The sequence below is a fragment of the Oncorhynchus gorbuscha genome, linkage group LG13, assembly GCF_021184085.1.
Source record: "Oncorhynchus gorbuscha isolate QuinsamMale2020 ecotype Even-year linkage group LG13, OgorEven_v1.0, whole genome shotgun sequence".
Lineage (NCBI taxonomy): Eukaryota > Metazoa > Chordata > Actinopteri > Salmoniformes > Salmonidae > Oncorhynchus > Oncorhynchus gorbuscha.
The window spans coordinates 25,978,460-25,999,369 of NC_060185.1; the positions used below are offsets into that span (position 1 = coordinate 25,978,460).

The 20,910-nt window shown below is 43.0% G+C and overlaps 1 protein-coding gene across 4 annotated transcripts in view; it reads left to right on the forward strand.

Annotated features, from left to right (window-relative positions):
• The first annotated feature begins 15,898 nt into the window (after positions 1-15,898).
• The window catches only part of LOC123992632 (CUE domain-containing protein 1-like), a 53,775-nt gene continuing 48,763 nt past the window's right edge, over positions 15,899-20,910 (forward strand). For 3 of the 4 annotated variants that reach the window (XM_046293935.1, XM_046293936.1, XM_046293932.1), the window contains exon 1: positions 15,899-16,153. The gene's annotated coding sequence lies outside the window, so the exon portion shown is untranslated. Of the gene's footprint in view, positions 16,343-20,910 lie in introns of all 4 variants that reach the window. The other variant, XM_046293933.1, reaches the window with a different exon arrangement.

The following is a 20,910-nucleotide window of genomic DNA, read 5'->3' on the forward strand; positions in this document are numbered from 1 at the left end:
ATTCAACAACTGAGGCATGAACTGAACAAGTTCCACAGACATATTCCTAACAGAAATTGAATGTGTCCCTGAACAGGGGGGGGTGCACCAGCTGCATTAAGTACTGCAGTGCATATCCTCATGTATTGCACCAGATTTGCCAGTTCTTGCTGTGAGATGTTACCACACTCTTCCACCAAGGCACCTGCAAGTTCCCGGACATTTCTGGGGGGGAATGGCCCTATCCCTCACCCTCCAATCCAACAGGTCCCAGATGTGCTCAATGGGATTGAGATCCGGGCTCTTTGCTGGCAGAACACTGACATTCCTATCTTGCAGGAAATTATGCACAGAACGAGCAGTATGGCTGGTGGCATTGCCATACTGGAGGGTAATGTCAGGATGAGCCTGCAGGAAGGGTACCACATGAGGGAGGAGGATGTCTTCCCTGTAACGCACAGCGTTGAGATTGCCTGCAATGACAACAAGCTCAGCCCGATGATGCTGTGACTCACCGCCCCAGACCATGACGGTACCTCCTCCTCCAAATTGATCCCACTCCAATTTTTATGAATTTTCTTTGAAAGACAGAGTCCTGTAAAAGGGACGTTTCTTTTTTTATTTTAGGGCAGGCATTGAGGCATTGTTACACTCAAGTTCTTGTTGGTGCAAGTGACTCTTTGAACTTACAATAGCTAGCACCATATCATTTTATTTTTTTCTTGTGCTTTATGCTATTTGTCCCATGACTCCTGCATGCTTTGATGACTATGAACTTACTTGTTTACCCGGCCATGGGACAGACAATGTTTATTCCCACACTCGCGGCTCTGTCTCTGTTAGTTACTCAGACTCTTGGTCTCCCATCCTATTCTAACCACCTCTCGCCGGCTTTGTATTCATGTTACCTGATGAAATTGCTGTACAATATGATCTTGTTACCATCTGATGCACGTTCAAATGTCATAAAAAAATCAACGCTGCAGAGCTCTCCCTGTCCTCTGCCGTGCCCTGATTGTATTATTGCTGATAATATCTGGAAATGTGCACTTACACCCTGGCCCATCTACTATACTATACTATATGCCATTTAGCAGACGCTTTTATCCAAAGCGACTTACAGTCACTACTGTTGCTAGCCCCAATTCTGACTTGTGCTCTGATTTCTGCTTCACTGATTTCTGCTCTCGTAAAAGTCTAGGTTTTCTGCACGTTAACACTAGAAGTTTATAACCTAAAATGTATGAATTGAAAGTGTGGGTTCACAGCTCCAATCCAGATCTGTTGGTCATTACTGAGACGTGGTTAAGGAAGAGTTTGTTGAACACTGATGTTAACCTTTCTGGGCAAGATAGCTCTCCCGGAGGTGTTGGAGTGGCAATCTTCACCAAGGAACACCTTCAGTGCTCTGTTGTCTCTACCAAGTCTGTCCCCAAACAACTTTATCAGCTGGTTTTAAGAATTAAGCTTTCAAATAGCTCTGTGTTAACTGTTGCTGGGTGTTATCGTCCACCATCAGTACCAGCCTGTACCCTACCTGCCCCAAGTGCTCTCCGAGCCCATTACACTAAGGCTGAATTTGTCTTGCTAGGTGACCTATACTGGAACATACTTAAACCACCTGATTAAATCCTAAAGCAATGGGACTCCCTAAATCTTTCTCAAATTATTACCAATCCCACAAGGTATGACTCCAAACACCCAGAAAAGGCTGATGTTATCATCACAAATAATCCTGATAGGTATCAGTCTGATGTTTTCTGTAATGACCTCCGTAATGTCCTTCGTAATGGCTGCTTAGTTAAACAACCTTTCCTGATTTGTCATAGACACTTGCTAAAAAAACTTTCATGAGCAAGCCTTCCTTCATGACCTGGCCTCTGTAAATTGGAATAGAATCAGCTTGATCCTCTCAGACGAAGATGGTTGGACCTTCTTTTTGATATTTTCAGTGGTATTGTTAACAAACGCCTCCGTAAAGAAAATAAGAATTACTAAAAGGTTCAGCCCATGGTTCCACCGTGATCTGGCAGAGTTACTCCACCTCCAGAATTCCATTTGGCGAAAGGATGGGCACACGCATACTCAGGCTGACTGGCTCTCGTTCAGGCAAATGAGAAATAAGTGCACTCAGTTATTTTAAGTTCTCTCTCTGTGGGTCTAACCCCAAGAAGTTCTGGAAAACAGTGAAAGACCTGGAGAATAAACCCTCCTCCTCACAGCTGTCCATGTCTCTTAATGTTGATGATGTGGTTGATACTGACATGGAGCGCATTACTGAGCTCTTTAATCACCACTTCATTAAGTTAGGATACCTATTTGACTCAGCCATGCTTCCTTGCCCAGCCAACATTTCCTCATCTCCCAGCCCTTCTAATGTGACTAGCCTCGATGCTACTCCCTCTTTTCCCCCAGCCCTGCTACAAAGTTTCTCCCTGCATGCAGTCACTGTGTCTGAAGTGCTAAAGGAGCTCCTTAAACTTGACCTCAAAAAAACATCTGTATCAGATGGCTTAGACCCTTTCTTTAAGGTTGCAGCCCCTATCATCGCCAAGCCTAGCTCTGACCTTTTTAACCTGTCTCTTTTTAACCTGGTGTCTCTGAGGGGTCTTTGACCTCGTTTGCTAACTTACCTCTCTCAAAGAGTGCAGTGTATAAAGTCAGAACATTGCTGTCTCAGCCACTGTCTGTCACCAAGGGAGTACACTAAGGCTCGGTCCTAGGCCCCACGCTCTTTTCAACTTACATCAACAACATAGCTCAGGCAGTAGGAAGCTCTCTCATCCATTTATATGCAGATGATACAGTCTTATACTCAGTTGGCCCCTCCCTGGATGTTGTGTTAAGTGCTCTACAACAAAGCTTTCTCTGGCCTTAACCTTGTTTTGAACATCTCCAAAACAAATGTAATGTGGTTCGGTAAGAAAAAATGCCCCAATCCCCACCTGTGTGATTACTACCTCTGAGGGTTTAGAGCTTGAGGTAGTCACCTCATACTCGTACTTGGGAGTATGGCTAGACGGTACACTGTCCATCGCTCCAAACTGCAGGCTAAGGTCAAATCTATACTTGGTTTCCTTATTGTAATCGCTCCTCTTTCACCCCAGCTGCCAAACAAACCCTGATTCAGATGGCCATCCTACCCATGCTAGATTACGGAGACGTAATTTATAGATCAGCAGGGAAGGGTGATCTCGAACGGCTAGATGTTCTTTACCATTCGGCCATCAGATTTGCCACCAATGCTCCTTATAGGACACATCACTGCACTGCATATACCCGTCGCAAGAGCCCCTGGTTGATGCTTATTTATAAAGACCTCTTAGGCCTCACCCCCCCCTATCTGAGATACCTACTGCAACCCTTATCCTCCACATACAACACCTGTTCTGCCAGTCACATTCTGTTAAAGGTTCCCAAAGCACACACATCCCTGGGTCGCTCATCTTTTCAGTTCGCTGCAGCTAGAGACTGGAACGAGCTGCAAAAAAAAATCACTCAAACTGGACCGGTTTATCTCCATCTCAAATCAAACACGTGTTTAGCAGATGTTATTGCGGGTGTAGCGAAATACTTGTGCATCTAGCTCTAACAGTGCAGTAATATCTAACAATACACACAATCTAAAGTAAAGGAATGGAATTAAGAATATATAAATATTTGGACGAGCAATGTCAGAGTGGCATAAACTAAGATACAGCAGAATAGGATAGAATACAGTATATACATATGAGATGAGTAATGCAAAATATGTAAACATTATTAAAGTGACTAGTGTTCCATTATTAAAGTGGCCAGTGATTTCAAGTCTATGTACAGTGCCTTGCGAAAGTATTCGGCCCCCTTGAACTTTGCGACCTTTTGCCACATTTCAGGCTTCAAACATAAAGATATAAAACTGTATTTTTTTGTGAAGAATCAACAACAAGTGGGACACAATCATGAAGTGGAACAACATTTATTGGATATTTCAAACGTTTTTAACAAATCAAAAACTGAAAAATTGGGCGTGCAAAATTATTCAGCCCCCTTAAGTTAATACTTTGTAGCGCCACCTTTTGCTGCGATTACAGCTGTAAGTCGCTTGGGGTATGTCTCTATCAGTTTTGCACATCGAGAGACTGACATTTTTTCCCATTCCTTGCAAAACAGCTCGAGCTCAGTGAGGTTGGATGGAGAGCATTTGTGAACAGCAGTTTTCAGTTCTTTCCACAGATTCTCGATTGGATTCAGGTCTGGACTTTGACTTGGCCATTCTAACACCTGGATATGTTTATTTTTGAACCATTCCATTGTAGATTTTGCTTTATGTTTTGGATCATTGTCTTGTTGGAAGACAAATCTCTGTCCCAGTCTCACGTCTTTTGCAGACTCCATCAGGTTTTCTTCCAGAATGGTCCTGTATTTGGCTCCATCCATCTTCCCATCAATTTTAACCATCTTCCCTGTCCCTGCTGAAGAAAAGCAGGCCCAAACCATGATGCTGCCACCACCATGTTTGACAGTGGGGATGGTGTGTTCAGGGTGATGAGCTGTGTTGCTTTTACGCCAAACATAACGTTTTGCATTGTTGCCAAAATGTTCAATTTTGGTTTCATCTGACCAGAGCACCTTCTTCCACATGTTTGGTGTGTCTCCCAGGTGGCTTGTGGCAAACTTTAAATGACACTTTTTATGGATATCTTTAAGAAATGGCTTTCTTCTTGCCACTCTTCCATAAAGGCCAGATTTGTGTAATATACGACTGATTGTTGTCCTATGGCCAGAATCTCCCACCTCAGCTGTAGATCTCTGCAGTTCATCCAGAGTGATCATGGGCCTCTTGGCTGCATCTCTGATCAGTCTTCTCCTTGTATGAGCTGAAAGTTTAGAGGGACGGCCAGGTCTGGTAGATTTGCAGTGGTCTGATACTCCTTCCATTTCAACATTATCGCTTGCACAGTGCTCCTTGGGATGTTTAAAGCTTGGGAAATCTTTTTGTATCCAAATCCGGCTGTTAACTTCTTCACAACAGTATCTCGGACCTGCCTGGTGTGTTCCTTGTTCTTCATGATGCTCTCTGCGCTTTTAACGGACCTCTGAGACTATCACAGTGCAGGTGCATTTATACGGAGACTTGATTACACACTGGTGGATTGTATTTATCATCATTAGTCATTTAGGTCAACATTGGATCATTCAGAGATCCTCACTGAAATTCTGGAGAGAGTTTGCTGCACTGAAAGTAAAGGGGCTGAATAGTTTTGCACGCCCAATTTTTCAGTTTTTGATTTGTTAAAAAAGTTTTAAATATCCAATAAATGTTGTTCCACTTCATGATTGTGTCCCACTTGTTGTTGATTCTTCATATAAAAATACAGTTTTATATCTTTTTGTTTGAAGCCTGAAATGTGGCAAAAGGTCGCAAAGTTCAAGGGGGCCGAATACTTTCGCAAGGCACTGTATATAAGGCAGCAGCCTCTAATGTGCTGGTGATGGCTATTTAACAGTCTGATGGTCTTAATATAGAAGCTGTTTTTCAGTCTCTAGGTCCCAGTTTTGATGCATCTGTACTGACCTCGCCTTCTGGATGATAGCGGGGTGAACAGGCAGTGGCTCGGGTAGTTGTTGTCATTGATGATCTTTCTGTGACATCGGGTGCTGTAGGTGTCCTGGAGGCCAGGTAGCTTGCCCAGGTAGCTGATGCATAGGGCAGACCGCAACACGGTATGAAGAGCCCTGCAGTTGCGAGTGGTGCAGTTACTGTACCAGGCAGTGATACAACCCGACAGGATGCTCTCAATTCAAATCAAATCAAACTTTATTTGTCACATGCGCCGAATACAACAATGCAGTTTAAGAAAGAGTTAAGAAAATATTTACCAAATAAACTTAAGTAAAACATGATCAAAAGTAACACAATAAAATAACAATAACAATAACAAGGCTATATACAGGGGCTACTGGTACTGAGTCAATGTGCGGGGGTACAGGTTAGTCGAGGTAGTTTGTACATGTAGATAGGGGTAAAATGACTATGCATAGATAATAAACAGTGAGTAGCAGCAGTATGAAAACAAATGGGGCGGGGGATGTCAATGTAAATAGTCCGGGTGGCCATTTAATTAATTGTCGGGCAGTATGGCTTGGGGGTAGAAGCTGTAAAGGAGCCTTTTGGTCCTAGACTTGGCGCTCTGGTACTGCTTGCCGTGTGCTACCAGAGAGAACAGTCTATAACTTGGGTGACTGGAGTCTTTGACAATTTTTTGTGCTTTCCTCTGACACCGCCTAGTATATAGGTCCTGGATGGCTGGAAGCTTGGCCCCAGTGATGTACTGGGCCGTACGCACTCCCCTCTGTAGCGCTTTACAGTCAGATGCCGAGCAGTTACCAATCCAGGCGGTGATGCAATGGGTCAGTATGTTCTCGATGGTGCAGCTGTATAACTTTTTGAGGATCTGAGGACCCATGCCAAATCTTTTCAGTCTCCTGAGGGGGAAGAGATGTTGTCGTGCCCTCTTCATGGCTGTCTTGGTGTGTGGACCATGATAGTTTTTGGGTGATGTGGACACTGTTGTGCCTTTGGCTATGCCGGATTAAGTGATATGACATGCTATTCTATAAAATCCTTTCTCCGTAATTAATATTCCCTGATAGAGCTAATCATGTAAATGTAATTAACTAGAGAGTCGGGGCACCACAAAATAATATTTATCGAGCTGTTATCTTCTGAATAAACTCTTAAAGACCTAGTAATATTTTACATCAATAGCAGTCAATATTAATCGTCACCTTAATTCAGTCTCATCTGAAAGTTGTAAATTCTTGGTTATCTTCACGAACCCTGAGAGGAATTACATATACAAAGAATGAATCATACCTTGATTACAAATTACATCATAAAGGAAAACGTCCCTAGCGGGCGGAACAGATATGACAGCTGGTTACACAAAAGAAAAGGGGCTCATTTGGAAAATGGCACCGGATCACCTTGGCACCGGATCACCGCTGCTACCGATTGGATATAGTGGCTAACGCCACTGCCACAAAGCTAGCACCAGTTAGCCGTGAGCCAGGCACATCTCCCGACTAGCAAACTAAATTCCACAATACCTCTTTCGCCATCTGGCTTGGATTCTCTGTCGACACGTCGCCCCGTCGCACCACCACGACTGGTCTGCCGATGAATACTCCATCCGCTGTGCCTTCATCCAGCCTCCGTCGGAGCAGACGCTCCTACAAGCCCAGGGCTACTAACTTTAAACGCTGTGTCGCTAGCGTAGTGACGGCTCCCCTGTTCCATCTACTGCTGCCCCCTGGACACTATGATCACTTGGCTACATAGCTCATGCCTGCTGGTGTAACGGATGTGAAACATCTAGCTTAGTTAGCGGTGGTGCACGCTAAATAGCGTTTCAATCGGTGACGTCACTTGCTCTGAGACCTTGAAGTAGTAGTTCCCCTTGCTCTGTAAGGGCGGCGGCTTTTGTGGAGCGATGGGTAACGATGCTTCGTGGGTGATTGTTGTTGATGTGTGCAGAGGGTCCCTGGTTCGCGCCCGGGTATGGGTGAGGGGACGGTCTAAAGATATACTGTTACATTGGTGCCGTGACCCGGATCACTGGTTGCTACGGAAAAGGAGGAGGTCAAAAGGGTGGTGAGTGTAACGGATGTGAAACAGCTAGCTTAGTTAGCGGTGGTGCGCGCTAAATAGCGTTTCAATCGGTGACGTCACTTGCTCTGAGACCTTGAAGTAGTAGTTTCCCTTGCTCTGCAAGGGCCGTGGCTTTTGTGGAGCGATGGGTAACGATGCTTCGTGGGTGACTGTTGTTGATGTGTGCAGGGGGTCCCTGGTTCGTGCCCGGGTATGGGCGAGGGGACGGTCTAAAGATATACTGTTACACTGGACTGCCCATTAATCACAGTACACCATTCTGTTTATTTATTTTTTCGGCCCCAGCCGCGAACTCAGGCTCTGTGTGTAGTTAATCCGACCCTCTCTGCCTAGTCATCGCCATTTTACCTGCTGTTGTTATGTTAGCTGATTAGCTGTTGTTGTGTTAGCTGATTAGCTGTTGTTTTAGCTAGCTCTCCCAATCAACACCTGCGATTACTTTATTACTTTATGCCTCGCTGTATGTCTCTCTCAAATGTCAATATGCCTTGTATACTGTTGTTCAGGTTAGTTATCATTGTTTTAGTTTACAATGGACCCCTTAGTTCCACTCTTCATACCTCTGATACCTCCTTTGTCCCACCTCCCACACAAGCGGTGACCTCACCCATTACAACCAGCATGTCCAGAGACACAACCTCTCTTATCATCACCCAGTACCTGGGCTTACTTCCGCTGTACCCGTACCCCACCATACCCCTGTCTGCGCATTAGGCCCTGAATATATTCTACCACGCCCAGAAATCTGCTCCTTTTATTCTTTGTCCCCAACGCTCGAGGCGACCAGTTTTGATAGCCTTTAGCCGTACCCTCATCCTACTACTCCTCTGTTCCGCTGGTGATGTGGAGGTAAACCCAGGCCCTGTATGTCCCCAGGCACCCTCAATTGTTGACTTCTGTGATCGAAAAAGCCTTGGTTTCATGCATGTCAACATCAGAAGCATCCTCCCTAAGTTTGTTTTACTCACTGCTTTAGCACACTCTGCCAACCCTGATGTCCTTCTGTGTCGCGATATGCTCAGGAAAGTCAGGAACCAATACCCGCAGTCAGTCAGGAAAGCAAAGGCCAGCTTTTTAAGCAGAAATTTGCATCCTGTAGCTCTAACTCCAAAAGGTTATGGGACACTGTAAAGTCCATGGAGAACAAGAGCACCTCCTCCCAGCTGCCCACTGCACTGAGGCTAATCGAAAACTTCAACAAGCATTTCTCAACGGCTGGCCATGCCTTCTTCCTGGCTACTCCAACCTCGACCAGCAGCTCCATCCCCCCCCCCCACATTTTTAAGTCATTTACATTTAAGTCATTTAAACACATCTACTCGCCCAAGCCTCCCCAGCTTCTCCTTTACCCAAATCCAGATAGCAGATGTTCTGAAAGAGCTGCAAAACCTGGACACGTACAAATCAGCTGGGCTTGACAATCAGGACCCTCTATTTCTGAAACTATCCTCCGCCATTGTCGCAACCCCTATTACCAGCCTGTTCAACCTCTCTTTCATATCGTCTGAGATCCCCAAGGACTGGAAAGCTGCCGAGAGACTCCCTGGACCCAAACTGTTACAGACCTATATCCATCCTACCCTGCCTATCTAAGGTCTTCGAAAGCCAAGTCAACAAACAGATCACTGACCATCTCGAATCCCACCGTACCTTCTCCGCTGTGCAATCTGGTTTCCGAGCCGGTCACGGGTGCACCTCAGCCACGCTCAAGGTACAAAACGATATCATAACCGCCATCGATAAAAGACAGTACTGTGAAGCCGTCTTCATCGACCTGGCCAAGGCTTTCAACTCTGTCAATCACCATATTCTTATCGGCAGACTCAGTAGCCTCGGTTTTTCTAATGACTGCCTTGCCTGGTTCACCAACTACTTTGCAGACAGAGTTCAGTGTGTCAAATTGGAGGGCATGTTGTCCGGTCCTCTGGCAATCTCTATGGGGGTGCCACAGGGTTCAATTCTCAGGCCGACTCTTTTCTATGTATATATCAATGATGTTGCTCTTGCTGCGGGCGATTCCCTGATCCACCTCTTTGCAGACGACACCATTCTGTATACTTCTGGCCGTTCCTTGGACACTGTGCTATCTAACCTCCAAACGAGCTTCAACGCCATACAACACTCCTTCCGTGGCTTCCAACGTATCTCAAACGCTAGTATAACCAAATGCATGCTTTTCAACCGTTTGCTGCCTGCACCCGCACGTCCGACTAGCATCACCACCCTGGATGGTTTCGACCTAGAATATGTGGACATCTATAAGTACCTAGGTGTCTGGCTAGACTGTAAACTCTCCTTCCAGACTCATATCAAACATCTCCAATCCAAAATAAAATCTAGAATCGGCTTTCTATTTCGCAACAAAGCTTCCTTCACTCATGCCGCCAAACTTACCCAAGTAAAACTGACTATCCTACCAATCCTCGACTTCGGCGATGTCATCTACAAAACGGCTTGCAATACTCTAATCAGCAAACTGGATGCTGTTTATCACAGTGCCATCCGCTTTGTTACTAAAGCACCTTATACCACCCACCACTGCGACCTGTATGCTATAGTCGGCTGGCCCTCGCTACATATTCGTCACCAGACCCACTGGCTCCAGGTCATCTACAAGTCCATGCTAGGTAAAGCTCCGCCTTATCTCAGTTCACTGGTCACGATGGCAACACCCACCCGTAGCACACGCTCCAGCAGGTGTATCTCACTGATCATCCCTAAAGCCAACACCTCATTTGGCCGCCTTTCCTTCCAGTTCGCTGCTGCCTGTGACTGGAACGAATTGCAAAAATTGTTGAAGTTGGAGACCTTTATCTCCCTCACCAACTTTAAACATCTGCTATCTGAGCAGCTAAGCGATCGCTGCAGCTGTACATAGTCCATAGGTAAATAGCCCACCCAATTTACCTACCTCATCCCCATACTGTTATTTATTTACTTTTCTGCTCTTTTACACACCAGTATCTCTACCTGCACATGACCATCTGAGCATTTATCACTCCAGTGTTAATCTGCTAAAATTGTAACTATTCGCCTTCCTCCTCATGCCTTTTGCACACAATGTATATAGACTCTCTTGTTTTCTTTTTTCTACTGTGTTATTGACTTGTTTAATGTTTTACTCCATGTGTAACTCTGTGTTGTTGTCTGTTCACACTACTATGCTTTATCTTGGCCAGGTCACAGTTGTAAATGAGAACTTGTTCTCAACTAGCCTACCTGGTTAAATAAAGGTGAAATAAAAAAATAAAATGTAGAGGTGATATGATCCTGACTAGTCTCTAAAAGCACTTCATGATGACAGAAGTGAGTGCTACGGGGCGATATTTAGTTCAGTTACATTTTCTTTCTTGGTTACAGGAGCAATCAATGGTGGACATCTTGAAGCATGTGGGGACAACAGACTGGATAGCGAGAGATTGAATATGTCCGTAAACACTCCAGCCAACTGGTCTTCGCATGCTCTGAGGCCGTCTGGGCTGGCAACCTTGCAAGCGTTAACACGCTTAAATGTCTTACTCACGTCGGCCATGAAGATGGAGTGCCCACAGTCCTTGGTGTAACTGACAGTTAGACTTACAGGTTATGTCGTTGTCTTTTGTTTGAATTGTTTATGTGTCCGCTGTGCGGGGGAAATGATAATACAAGCGGAACTACGTAGCTAATACTGTTGTAACGGGGATCCTTATTGTAGCAACACACTTTTGGAGGGAAGGCAATCCTGCGCTGCGTTAGCTAAGTTTTCATGTCATCGGGTGTAGTTCATAAAGGTTGAAGAGTGTATGTTAGGATGAAGTGTGAATTCATGCAAGGAATAATAAGTGTGAAGTTTGATTTCCTCCCTTCTGTAATAAGCAGCCAATGAGGTATTTGTTCCTTTATTCATGTGTTAATCTGAACCTGTTATAACGCCGGTTAAACTGTTATGTATGTAAGCACTTCAGAGTTATACCAAGCTAATAAGTCACTCGTAAGATAAGGTTGTAAGAGTGTGCTTAACTGTATTTTTCATTTACTTTATAGTTCTCACGGAAGGTGATAATTCTGACTAAAACTACAGAATAAAGCCGCCAGTTAAAATCAAGGAACGGTTGTGCTCGTGGTTACTGAAGGAAGCTAAACTTGGTAGGCCCAACCGTGTCGGTGGCACTATGTTATCCTCAAAGCAGGCAAAGAAGGTGTTTAGCTGGTCTGGAAGCAAGATGTCGGTGTCCGCGACATGGCTGGTTTTCCCTTTGTAGCCCGTGATTGTCTGTAGACCCTGCCACATACAGTGGCAAGAAAAAGTATGTGAACCCTTACCTGGATTTCTGCATAAATTTGTAATCAAATTTGATCTTCATCTAAGTCATAACAATAGACAGTGTGCTTAAACTAATAACACACTAATTATTGTATTTTTTCTTGTCTATATTGAATACATAATTTAAACATTCACAGTGTAGGTTGGAAAAAGTATGTGAACCCCTAGGCTAATGACTTCTCCAAAAACTAATTGGAGTCAGGAGTCAGCTAACCTGGAGTCCAATCAATGAGATGAGATTGGAGATGTTGGTTAGAGCTGCCTTGCCCTATGAAAAACATTCACAAAATTTGAGTTTGCTATTCACAAGAAGCATTGCCTGATGTGAACCACACCTCAAACAAAAGAGATCTCAGAGGACCTAAGATTAAGAATTGTTGACTTGCATAAAGCTGGAAAGGGTTACAAAAGTATCTCTAAAAGCCTTTATGTTCATTAGTCTACGGTAAGACTAATTGCCTATAAATGGAGAAAGTTCAGCACTGTTGCTACTCTCCCTAGGAGTAGCCGTCCTGCAAAGATGACTGCAAGAGCACAGCACAGAATGCTCAATGAGGTTAAGAACAATCCTAGAGTTTTAGCTAAAGACTTGCAGAAATATCTGGAACATGCTAACATCTCTGTTGACGAGTCTACAATATGTAAAACACTAAACAAGAAATGTTGTTCATGGGAAGACACCACGGAAGAAGCCACTGCTGTTAAAAAAACATTGCTGCACATCTGAAGTTTGCAAAAGTGAACCTGGATGTTCCACAGTGCTACTGGCAAAATATTCTGTAGACAGATGGAACTAGAGTTGAGTTGTTTGGAAGGAACACACAACACTATGTGTGGAGAAAAGGGTACAGGACACCAACCTCAAAACCTCATCCCAACTGTAAATCATGGTTTGGGGCTGCTTTGCTACCTCAGGGCTTGGACAGCTTGCTATCATCAATGGAAAAATGAATTTGCAAGTTTATCAAGACATTTTGCAGGAGAATGTTAGGCTATCTGTCCGCCAATTGAAGCTCAACAGAAGTTAGGTGATACAAATGGACAACGACCCAAAACACAGAAGTAAATCAACAACAGAATGGCTTCAACACAAGAAAATAAGATTTCTAGAGTGGCCCAGTCAGAGTCCTGACCTCGACTTGATTGAGATGCTGTGGCATGACCTCGAGAGCAGTTCACACCAGGCATCCCAACAATATTGCTGAACTGAAACAGTTTTGTAAAGAGGAATGGTCCAAAATTCTTCCAGACCATTGTGGAGGTCTGATCCGCAACTACAGAAAACATTTGGTTGAGATTGCTACCAAAGAAGGGTCAACCAGTTATTACATCAAAGGGTTCACATACTTTTCCCACCCTGTAGTGTGAATGTTATTAGTTTAAGCAGACTGTGTTTGTCTATTGTTGTGATTTAGATGAAGGTCAGATTATACTTTATGACCAATTTATGTAGAAATCTAGGTATTTTCAAAGGGTTCACAAACGTTTTCTTACCACTGTGTGTCTCATGTCTGAGCCGTTGAATTGCGATTCCCCTTTGTCTCTATACTGATGTTTTGCCGGTTTGATTGCTTTTCGGAGGGAATAACTGCACTGTTTGTATTCGGCCATATTCCCAGTCACCTTGCCATGGTTAAATGCGATGGACTGGCTTTCCGTTTTGAATGCTCTTCATTCAAAGACTCAATCATGGACATTCTTACTGACACTTGTGGCTGCTTTACGTAATATATTGTCTCTACCTTCTTGCCCTTTGTGCTGTTGTCTGTGCCCAATAATGTTTGTAACATGTTTGGTGCTGCTATTATGTTGTGCTGCTGCCATGCTGTGTTGCTAACGTGTTGTTGCCATGTGGTGTTGCTACCATGCTTGCTGTGTTGTCTGTCGTCTTAGGTTTCTCTTTATGTAGTGGTGTGGTGTCTCTCTGTTCGTAATGTGTATTTTATCCTATATTTTTAATGCCAGCCCCCATTCCAACAGGATGACTTTTGATAGGCCATCATTCTAAATGAGAATTTGTTCTTTAACTGACTTGTCTAGTTAAATAAAATAAAAAATACTGTTAGACTGAACGTTCAAATGGGCAAAACGAGTGACCTAAGTGACTTTGAGCGTGGTATGATCGTTGGTGCCAGGCAGGCCAGATCCAGTATTTCAGAAACGTCTGCACCTCCTGGGCTTATCGTTGGTGCCAGGCAGGCCAGATCCAGTATTTCAAGAAACTTCTGCTCCTCCGGGGATTTTCACTCATTCACTACAGTGTCTAGGGTTTACCGTAAGTGGTGCGACAAAAACATAAAAAAATACATCCAGTCAGCGGCAGTCCTGTGGACGAAAATAGCTTGTTGATGAGAGTTGGAAGGAGAGTGGCAAGAATTGTGCAAGCTAACAGGTGGGCCAAAACAGACAAATAACTGCACAGTACAACAGTGGCGTGCAGAACGCCAACTCATTGATCCTTGTCACGGATGGGCTATTGAAGCAGAAGACCACACCGGGTTTAATTTGTATCAGCTAAAAACAAAAAGAAGCGGCTCCAGTGGATACGCGATCCATTGCCACATTCTGCCTGGTATCAATAGTACAGGCTGGTGGCGGTGGTGCACATCCGTCCAATCTGCATCAACTGCGTGATGCAGTCGTGTCAGCATGGACCAACATCCATGTGGAATGTTTTCGCCTTGTTGAATTTCTGCCCAGACGAATTCAGGCTGTTCTGGAGGCAAAGAGGGGTCGACCCGGTACGAGATGGTTGTACCTAAAACTGTCCGGTGAGTGTTCATTTGCACTCTCATTCCACTCCGCCATCACCACACATACATCATCTGTGCCATCACTGGGATTCTGCTCCTGGGCATGTGGCAGCCTGGCAGCTGCTGTGTGTCTGTCCTTCTGCAGCCTGTGTTGTGGCCCTGGCATGTGGCAGTATAATGGATCCATTCATTACCATTCAAGTCCTAAGAAACACATCGCATTTGTCAATTACTTCTCATTCAGAAACACATTTACACTTGACAGTTTCCCTAGATATTTTCATAATTCTGTATTGTGTATTATGGTTACATATTGGTTGAACTTGGATATTGACAGTGATTTAAGCAATAATGCCCGAGGAGGTGTGGTATATGGCAAATATACCATGACTAAGGGCTGTTCCTAATCTTGACGCAACGCGGAGAGCCTGGACACAGCCCTTAGCCGTGGTATATTGTCCATATATCACAAACCCCGAGGTGCCTTATTGCTATTATAAACTGTTTATCAACGTAATTACAACAGTAAAAATAAACGTTTTGTCATAACCGTGGTATACAGTATTATAAAATGTTGTAGCCCTGAATGCTGATTGGCTGACAGTCGTGGTATACTTACGCAATAATGCCCGAAGGGGTATGGTAGATGGCCAATATACCACTGTTAAGGGCTGTTCTTAAGCACTACGCAACGTGGTATAATGGCCATATATCACACCTCCTCGGGCCATGTTCTATATTTGAGTTACTTTTGAAAGCAAAAGTTCCCCCACATTATTGCCATTGTTTAATTCAATTTTCGTAATAGCAAGTTAGGCCTGATGGTTTGGTTAGCTGAACTAGCAAGTATGTTTGATTACCAAGGCAACTACTGTAGCTAAACAGTAGCTAAATGGCCTAACTACATTATAGGTATCACCAAAGGGAGGAATTAGGTCAGTCACACATATTGCTGACCTAAAAAAGGACCATATAGGATATCTGAAGGAAAGGGTAGGCCTATGTGTTTTTTGTCTCATAATGAAGTGCAGTACATTTCTGTCATTATGTCTTCAGACATTCATCAAACACACATGCTTTCCACTGAAGCGCAAGAGTGTAAATTCTGATCGTGAGCCTCTATAACAGTAATAGGCTACCCTTTCTCATGCGCTCACTGCTGTATTTCTCCCATTTCTCCGCTAGGAAGCTGTGTTGTTCTTTGTTTCTGGGATAACACGATGCAGGCTCTGTGCCTCCGACTGACAGACATGTTTTTCTCTCCATTGCTCTGGTTTACTATTATTATCAACCAACATAAGAATAGTTTTGTGGACAGTTCTCTGTTGCAATAATTCGGACTATCAAAACACGGGCACTGAAGGGAGTCACCCACAATCTGTTTTTGTCAATAAAAAAACACATTCACAGGAGAAATCACCGTCGTAGTTCCCCTTCGGAAACCATTTGTCTGCTTTTCAATTAGTAAGTAACATTAGCTACATTTGTTGTTTTCCAGCTAGCTAGCAAGTTATGCTATCAGGAATAACCACATTAGCTAACGCCAGCTAGATGCTCCTTTGTTTTACTTGCTAAGTGATTTAAAACAGCCAACGAAGGAACGTTTTAAGTGTTCTCGGTTTACGAAGATGATGAATTCCTAAAGGACACTGGGTAAGGTGAACCTTGATGGATTTTTCCATGTTTTCATTGTGGAATTGGGAGTCAGCGAGGCCCTAAGAACAGAAGCGTCCCAGGATTGCACCATGGTATATTTGTCACAGATAGAACAAGGGTTAGTTATAAACATTTTGTTGTGTCCCGAGTAGTTAACGTTACCCGTAGTTATCTAGCTAGTGAACAGATGTGCTTGCTTGTTTTAACTAAATGCTATCGTATTTGCATCATACTATTGATATGCACTACAGTATTTCAGCCAGCCAAATTATTGCAATGCCTACATCTCAAGTTTCCATTCCTTTCACACAATCCACTTCATTAAGCTAACGTTAGTTTGCTTTCACTGATTTAGCTGACTAACGTTAGCTGTCCTCATGAGCAGTAAATGTTAGAGAATGTTTTAATATCATAAACTCAAATCCTAAACAATCATATAAAGGTAACTGCCAAAATAAAGGAAACACTTGGGTAAAGGAGTGATACAAGGTATTATGAAAGTATTTGCTTTTAATTAAGCATTTAACATCCCATAATGCTTATGGTCAAGTATAACAATGTATAGATGTATAACAAGTATAACAATGCCCAGATTACATTTTTTTGGGGGGCTATCATGGCTAGAAGAAGAGATCTCAGTGACTTTGAAAGAGGGGTCTCAAAGGAGCATAGGGGGTTTAAAGTGTGTGTCAGTCAGTCAGTCACCTGATCTCAACTCAATTGAACACTTATTTAGATTATGGAGCTGTGTCCGAGAGCGTTTTCCACCACTAACAACAAAATACCAAATTATGGAATTTCTTGTGGAAGAAGGGTGTGCAGCCCTCCAATAGAGTTCCAGACACTTGTAGAATCAATGCCAAGTCGCATTGAAGTTGTTCTGGCGGCTCGTGGTGGCCCAACACCCAATCAAGACACTACACCATTTGACTTATTTTGGCAGTTACCTGCAGTTGACAGGAATTTGTTCATAAAGCCATCTAGCAGCACGTGCCTGATTTTAGTCAGCAACACAAACCAAGAAAGCTGCTAGAGCAATGTTGTGATGTGATGGTTCACCATTTAATAACGCCACACTGTAAAGATGTATTTACCATCAATAAGATGCAGAGACTTAAATTATCTCACATAGTATATTATGAAAGTTCACGTGCCAACAAAGCTTTCACAATAAAATGGCAAGTAAGACTAGTTTATCGATAATTATGGAATTATAGTGCCTTTTTATCATGAATGTGCTCAAAATATGTTCTGGCTGTCATTCCTACGCTCTGCCAGCTAAACAGTGCAAAATAATTGATGGTGTTCATAAGATGTCCAAGCATGTCTTTGTCAAGAATGATGACATTCTCATGTAACACAGACTGCTCTGATATGTCCAAAACATTTTGGCTGCTTTAATGCCACTCTGTCATAAGTCTAAACTGCTCTCGTGCTCTTGGATTTATAGGTTTCAAAATATTCCGGGTCAGGAGTTTGTTCACACTTTGGTTGACTCTTTCCCATAGAATAGCTTCAGACGACAGCCCATGAATTGGCCTGGTGAGGCTGAACAGAACTCACAACCATGTTTCCAGATGAGTGTCAGATGCGCTTATCGTTCAATAGAAATGTTTTGGACCGCTGCCTATGGCTTGAGAGATCACAGAGATGGTATTCTGAAGGTTTGCACTTCAGTTGGCCTCGCTCTCTCCATCCTACTCTCATGATGTCCCAGAGCGTGCCAAAGTGAACTGATTTGTTGTAGTTAAAATGCTCCCCCATCTTTTGAAAACGTGCACATTATCAATATTGTGAAGCCGATCATGTGGATGGATCAACAATTTCAAATTAGTACATGTTCGGTAATGGGCCTACTTTACGTAAAGTGTTACTTGTGCAGCAGCGTTAATGTTAGTTGTGAATTGCAAAAAAACTATAAAAAAATATGAAAACCTGATTAAACTGTTGCTGGTCAAAATTATCGGCAGAAAAAACATCCATTGAAAAATAATGCTGTTTATTCATGGATGGAAATACCAGTCGATGTACAGTGCATTTGGAAAGTATTCAGACCCCTTGACTTTTTCCACATTTTGTTACAGCCTTATTCTAAAATATTGATTGAATTGTTTTTTGTTCCCCATCAATCTGCACACAAAGAATACATTTTTTTCAACAAATGAATAATAAAAAACAGAAATAATACATTTACATAAGTATTCAGACCCTTTAATCAGTACTTTGTTGTTACTTTGTTGAAGCACCTTTGGCAGCGATTACAGCCTTGAGTCTTCTTGGGTATGACGCTACAGGCTTGGCACACCTGTATTTGGGGAGTGTCTCCCATTCTTCTCTGCAGATCCTCTCAAGCTCTGTCAGGTTGACTGGGGAGCGAAGCAGGGGAGCGAAGCACAGATATTTTCAGGTCTCTCCAGAAATGTTAGATCGGGTCAAGTCCGGGCTCTGACTGGGCTACTCAAGGACTTTCAGAGACTTGTCCCGAAGGCGCTCCTTGGCTATATTTATCCTACCATTTCTACTGTTCTGCGTTGCGTGCCAGTTATGATTTTCATGAAACGTTTTTTTTTTCTCAAAATTGTCAAGTGGTTAATCAAAAAAATCTGTAAGCAGTAAATGACTAATTAATACATGCATTAACAGAAATGTACAGTGGGCAAAAAAGTGTTTAGTCAGCCACCAATTGTGCAAGTTCACCCACTTAAAAAGATGAGAGAGGCCTGTAATTTTCATCATAGGTACACTTCAACTATGACAGACAAAATGAGAATAAAAAATCCAGAATATCACATTGTTGGATTTTTAATGAATGTATTTGCAAATTATGGTGGAAAATAAGTATTTGGTCAATAACAAAAGTTTATCTCAATACTTTGTTATATACCCTTTGTTGGCAATGACAGAGGTCAAACGTTTTCTGTAAGTCTTCACAAGGTTTTCACACACTGTTGCTGATATTTTGGCCCATTCCTCCATGCAGATCTCCTCTAGAGCAGTGATGTTTTTGGGCTGTTGCTGGGCAACACGGACTTTCAACTCCCTCCAAAGATTTTCTATGGGGTTGAGATCTGGAGACTGGCTAGGCCAGGACCTTGAAATGCTTCTTACGAAGCCACTCCTTCGTTGCCCGGGAGGTGTGTTTGGGACCATTGTCATGCTGAAAGACCCAGCCACGTTTCATCTTCAATGCCCTTGCTGATGGAAGGAGGTTTTCACTCAAAATCTCACGATAAAAATCTCATTCATTCTTTCCTTTACACGGATCAGTCGTCCTGGTCCCTTTGCAGAAAAACAGCCCCAAAGCATGATGTTTCCCCATGCTTCACAGTAGGTATGGTCTTCTTTGGATGCAACTCAGCATTCTTTGTCCTCCGGAAACACTGTAGAACGAAGTCAGCGTGTGTGCGTCCAGCCCGCCACAAGTCGCTAGAGCGCGATGGGACAATAACATCCCGGCTGGCCAAATCCTCCCCTAACCCGAACAATGCTGGGCCAGCCTGGGATCGAACCCGGGTCTGTAGTGACGCCTCTAGCACTGAGATGCAGTGCCTTAGTCCTCTGCACCACTCGGGAGGCCATTGTCTCAACATTTTTTAATTATACTCAAGACATATTATCTTTACACATTTTAGATGGTTTTCACTGACATCTGCAACTCAATAATCAGCTATGCCTATTGCCACGGGCGCTGCACAAATAGCAGGCTTCCCAAATAGGCATAAGCCTACGAGCTTGTGATTTGAAACACTCCACAGCCATTTTTTAAAATAAGCTAATGTTCCTCGATTCCTCTGTGGCTAAATCTTGCTTTCTGGTAAAGTGTTTTTAATTATTTTATTTATTTCTGTATTGACAGCAGTAGTTATATAATTTTAGCACATTTATTTTATTTTACTTCCCTATTGGACCCAACGCCAAAGTCATTTCTCTCCTATTCGATTGGTTTTCATATCAACTTTCTTTCATTGTCCAGAAGCCAAATGCATAATCCTAGCCATATTAGCAACCCATCCTAATTGTTGCATCTTTAGATTCCCCCTCTTTCTAAGTTTCTAACATAGATTTTCATCTCTGTCACGTATGGAACCGATATCCGTTGCTCTGTTTAGATTGGTGCTTTCCCGCGAATTGCATTTTGGCAAATGTTTGAAAGTGACGTTTTATTGGCTGCTTCATTACATGAGTTGCATGTTCTGTTAAGATGCATTACCAGAATCTAAAAGTGATTTCTGTAATTCTGAGTAGAGTGGGTGGTTGCTCTAATTGGTTATGCACCCAATGCATTTGGGTCTGGTAAATTTCTCAAATGGCCTGTAAATAAAAAATCTTCCCGGTCACGTAGTCTGGCGCCACATTTGACTAACGGATACCCTGCTGCCTAGTAGCACTGTTATTACATTGCTATATAGTACTTTAGTAATTCCATTGTTATTACATTGCTATATAGTACTTTAGTAATTCCATTGTTATTACATTGCTATATAGTACTTTAGTAATTACATTATTACATTGCTATATAGTACTTTAGTAATTTCACCGTTATTACATTGCTATATAGTACTTTA